Below are 6,000 nucleotides of genomic sequence, written 5' to 3' on the forward strand. Positions count from 1 at the left end.
TGGGACACTCACCGCACTGGCCTGCTCCACCACTCACTCGCCGCTGCTGCTACTGCCAGTACTGAGCCACCGTGGCTGCCACCATGGACCCGCCGTGGCTGCCGCCGCTGCCACCACGAACCCGCAGCGGCTGACGACACTGACTCACCACTGACCGCTGCTGCCACCGTGGACCCACCGTGGCTGCCAGCACAACCTCTGCCTCCTGTGACCCCGCTTCACCACCACTGCTGCCCCCCTCCGGTAAGACAACACCGGATTATAAGATGGACCCATTTTTATTTTTTTTACCTTTTTTATTTTCAAATTTGGGGTGCGTCTTATAATCCGGTGCGTCTTATAAAACGAAAAATATGGTATGTATTACAACCACAGAAGAATGGAATGGCTCAATCCTTTTCTAAAAGCACATAGGTTTCACAATGCAAAGACCATGAACCATAGTCTCTGCTGAGAAAGGTTTAACCAAGGAGTTAGACTGTCTGAGAAGCAGTCATAAAATGTAGCAATACTAAATAAGTAAAATACGCTGTGTTTTTCTGAATAATTGTGTCTTTCTTTTTGTGTATCTTGCTGAATAACACTTACAAATCATAAGTAAAACACAAAAGCATCAATTATTCAGAAATTATCTAAATAATAATCAATACAAATGTCACTGTCAAAGGTTTAATGTCATTGGGTGAAGCTCGACTATGCCCATTGCTAATGATGTAACACAGCCATCATCTGACAGCTCCACTACCAAGCCTGCATCAAAGATGTGGACTAGACATTTAATATACCAGTAAATTCAATGTTTAGAAGGGGTTAAACAGCTTTTATAACCTTCTCTATTATGTTAGAACAGCACTATGTGTGAAATGTTTTCTATTGATGGTGTTGACAGAACAGGTCTATCAACTTTCATACTGGTGGCCTGTGCATACCTGTTAATTGTTTACTGCTGCAGATCTATCACAATGAGCATTGAGAAATACTGTATGTTCTCTCACATGCCTGCTTATTGAGACTTCAGGATGCAGAACTGTGAAAAGAAATACTGTAGAGGGATATGTAGTGAATCTGAGAAAAAAACAACCCAACACTATAGAAGGTATTGGTAGACATTATTTTCACATAATATGACAAAGGTTAAAAATTAAGAGAAGTAAAGTTTGTCATAGACAGTGGTGTAGCATGGCTTGCTAGCACCCTCAGGAGGAATAACATTTTTCCACACTTAGGCCTAAGCCACACGGCGAGAAAAACGGTGCGAGGGGAGTGTGATAAAACATCGCATTCAACTCGGACCAACTTTAGCCTATGTCAGCACACATGAGCGATTATTTTCTCAGCCCTAATTGGACTGAGAAAACAATTGCAGCATACTGCGGGTGCAATGCGAGACTCTTTCTCTCACACCCATTCAAGTGTATGGGGCGAGAGAAAAATTGCACTACACTCACGGTACACCGGTGTACCGTGCGTGCAGAGCGAGAATCGCAATAGCCGGATACGGAGGAGAGAGGGAGATAAATCCCTCCCTCCCCTCTTCAGTGCCGGCCCGCCCATCGCAGCTGAGGTTCGCTCGCACAGTCGGACCTCAGTCGCAGGGACATTTGCATGACACTCGGCTCCCACTGTGCTGCCAGCGGGAGCCGAGTGTCATGCGAGGATCGCACTAGTGCCCCGTATGGCCCCAGCCTTAACCAAAAAATTGTGAGCACTCCCTAAATTCCTTCTGCTAGTATACATTATTGCATTTTAAGAAAATACAGTATATGATATATAACTAAATGCATTTAATGCTAGATTTAAGGTTAAATTGTAATCTTGGTCCTTCAGACCTGCATAAAAATATCCTGTGAAACGTTTAGGAAATTAAACATTTTTCTACAAAGTAGGGGTACAAAAATAATTGGACAAATTAACTTTACCATAAATAAAATGTTAATTTTTATACATTGGAGAGAATCATTTGCTGGCAATGACTGCCTTTACTGCAGCTGAATTCAGTTTTTGCTTGTTTGTGTGTCTTTCTGCCTAAAGTTTTGTCGTAAGCATATGAAATGCAGCTCAATTGGGCTGAGATGTGGTGATTGACTCGATCATTGCTGAACATTCCACTTGTTTGCCTTAAAAAACTACTGGGTTGTTTTGAATTACTTTAGGTTTATTATCCATCTGTACTGTGAAGCACAGTTCAATCAACCTTGCTGTATTTTGTTGAATCTAAGCAAAAAGTTTCACCCTGTATACTTCAGAATTAATCTGCCTGCTTCTGTCTTCAGTCACGTCTTCAATAAACACTAGTGACCAAGTGCCATTGGAAGCCATGCACACCCGGACTTCACACTGCCTCCAACATGTTTTACAGAGGATGCTGAGTACTTTGCATGATGAGCCATTCCAAACCTTCTCAATCTGCACTTTCTTTTTCCCATCATTGAGGTACAAATTGATCTTAGTTTCATCTGTCCAGAACTGGGTTGGTTTCTTAAAATTTTTTGGGGGGCAAAATCTAATCTGAGCAGTCTGTTTTTTAAGGCTGGTCAATGGATTGCACCTTGCGGTGACCCCTCTGTATTTGCTGTCATGAAGTCTTCTCTTAATGATAAATTTAGATACTGAAACACCTACATCCTGGAGAATTGTCTTCCGTGGGTGGATGTTGTGAAGAGGGTTTTTTTTGCCATGGAAAGGATACTGCAATCATGCTCCACTGTCTTCCATGGACATCCTGGCCTTTTTTAGTTCCCAAGCTCACTAGTGCATTCTATTTTTTGCAGAGTATCGAACTGTTGATTCAGCCATTTGGAAACTTTTAGTATCTCTCTGATGCAATTTGTCTTTTTTCGACCTAACGATGGTCTGCTTCTCTTCCATAGAGAGCTCCTTTGACCGCATGTTGAGGGCTCACTGCAACAGCTTCTAAATGCAAATGCCAAGCCTGGAATCAGCTCTGGACCTTTTAACTGATTTATTGATGATGTCTTAATGAGGAAATAGCCCATGCGGCCAATTAAAGAGCTTTTAAGATAATTTTCCAATTACTTTTGGTTTCTTGAAAAAGAAGCAGCTACATATTAAAGTGCTGTAATTCCTAAGCCCTTACTCCAATTAGGATGTGAAAAACCTCAAATTAAAGCTCAGCATTATAACCAATAATACCACTTTATTAAATTGAATTAATTCCACCATACCATAATTACTACATAGTGAATACAGAACAAAAAATACTCTACAAAGACCAACTTTACTAATAACACCTACACAGTACCATCAGGAAGACAGAGTCAGGCAGTTGGAGGGGTCACACAGATATCCCACCGCTGCCACCAATTGTCAATAAGATCATTGCTGGGCCAGTTATTGGGGAACTCAATGGGCGTATTTTTCATTGATTTAGCAAAATGGTAACAATGTTTTGAAGTTTCTTACCATATCTTATCTTCATTTTATAGACAATCATCTTGGCTATCTCATACATAAATTTGACTTGAAACCTTTTAGCATATCAGCATTATGCAGATTCTTGTCATGTCAATACATTGTTACTGATTTGCTCCTGGTGTTTGAATTTTTTTTCTTCCTGTAAAGTACAAATTACAACTTGTTCTCACATTCCCTAGTAGCTCATTGTTTTATTAGGTTGATTCTCAAGTGAAAGGTCACTGGTTCGAATCAAGGAGCAGCCATGAAGATTTCCAAAGAAAAGAGAAATAGCATCATCTAGCTCATCAATAGCGGTCTCTCAGCCAAGAAAATTGCAAAACTGCATCATGTGAGTGCCATAACAGTTGAAAGAATACAAAATAAAATCTGTCCATTCATTCAAAAGCCAAGAGGTGGACCTCCAGGTAAAATATTGGACTAAACAAGTCAGCTCATCACAAGATCTACCAGTTCTGGCGCTGCAAATGCGACAGTTGAAGTGGCTGGTATGCTTCATAATAGTGAGATCACAGACACCATGCAACACACATTACACAAGTCTGGAATGGTAGTCAAAAATGGTGAAGAAGCCTCGACTTCAATATTGTCATAAAAAGCGTTGGTAGAATTTGCAAATAAGTACAAAAAGTGGACAGTAGAAGATTGGAAATGGGTGATTTAGAGTGACGAGTCAAAAGTCAATAGAATAGTCTCTTATGGGTGCATATGGGTCTTGAAGAAACAAAGGAAAAGGGGGCTAATGTATTGAAAAAATTAAGGAACTATCAAGTTTGGTGGAGGAAGACTTATGATATGGGGTTGTTTCACAGCCAAAGGCATTGGATACTTGACCAGGATTGATGGTGGTCTCAATGCTGAGCTATATGTGCGTATTCTACAAGACGAGTTACTTCATGCACTCAATTACTATGGGTATGAAAAGGATGACATAGTGTTCTAGCCGGACAGCTACCAAAAGCATGCGTAGACTTTGGCAAAGTAATAGCTCAATGACAATGAAGTAGAGGTGCTGGATTGGCCCCCACAGTCCCCAGACCTTAATCCAATCAAACACTTGTAGGTAGAGTTGAAGAAAAAGTGGTCTACATACCCAAATGAGTCAACCAGTATGCACCAACATTGGGAACATGTAGAAAAGACCTGGGATAAAATTTCAGTCAAGATATGCTTGAATCTGATAGAGAGCATGCCCAGAAGCATGTAGGCAGCGTTGAAAGTCAAAGGTGGTAAAACAAAATAATTTAAAATGTAAATTAACATTTTTTAGGAGCAAAATAGTAACAATGAAGTGACATAACAATAATCTGCATAAATAATCATATGCTAAATAGTTGCAAGTCAAATTTATGCATGAGATAGGCAAGATGATTGTCTATAAAATGAAGGTAGTCTCAAGCTCAAAGCTGTAGTGGATGGTGAGATATGGAGTCTGAAAGTGAAAAATTCAAGACAGTGTTACCATTTTGTTTGTCAGCGTATACTGTATATGCAACCGATTCCAACTTATGGAATATATATTTACCACTGTACAGTACGTGTGAAGTTTCACAATAATCCAAGAAAAATAAACCAATTGTTTATACATATAGATTAAACACCCATTACAAGTTGCGGTTCATAGAGCAAGATGAACAAAGTTTTTAAATTTTATATATTTAATCCTACAGACAGGGATTGTTTACTAAATATACAAAAGATATTACAAAGGTGACAAAACAATACAGTATATTCAAATACATAAAATGAAAGGGATAAAGAAAAGAAATTACAACACCTGAGTCATCTAAATGACTCAGATATATGAAGGGAGGTACTCCTTAGGAAAATGGACAGAACCTACAGCACACTGCACTCTGCCAGGACGGACAAAGGAACAGATTTGGAATTTGCCTTTTATCAATACAGAATACCTCTCCTCTGGTGGCTCATAAAAGGCAGGTCATGGGATATGGCTTCAGTTTCCAGAAAAATATGATATTCCCAATTTGCAGCATATCATCGTTCCTGGACGTCCCAGGAAGATGATATCATGGTCATGTTTCTTATCACAATTCTACCTTTAAACAGATAGGAAATATGATATGCATATTGTCATTCCTCTGCCCGATATTAATTTGGGAATGATGATCAGGTCTAACAATTTTGTAAAAATAAGCTTTCCGTTCGTCATTCCGTCACAATGTTGAAAGCATATCTCTCATAACTGTAGGACTAATGCACATCAGTCACATGATCATGATGTCACCAAAGGTCCTGAAGTCAGACAGAGTACAAGACCTGTGGTGACTTGATGATTACATGACTGATTGTATGAGCATGATGTCACCAAAGGTCTTCAAGCAGTCTCCACATTGGAAGCTACACTGATTAGAAGTACTCCTTATACTCCTACTGTAGTTACTTGTGACCCCAAAGGGAGTGTGAGCCCTTGGAATTTGCCCAGTTTGCCCTCCCCTAACACAGGGTCTGGTAAGGTTATGCACTTGGGCAGAGGAAATAAAATGTATAACAATATCCGCTGCATAAAACTGACACTGAAACAGACTTGGGTGCATATATTGA

The sequence above is a fragment of the Anomaloglossus baeobatrachus genome, chromosome 6, assembly GCF_048569485.1.
Source record: "Anomaloglossus baeobatrachus isolate aAnoBae1 chromosome 6, aAnoBae1.hap1, whole genome shotgun sequence".
Classification (NCBI taxonomy): Eukaryota; Metazoa; Chordata; class Amphibia; order Anura; family Aromobatidae; genus Anomaloglossus; species Anomaloglossus baeobatrachus.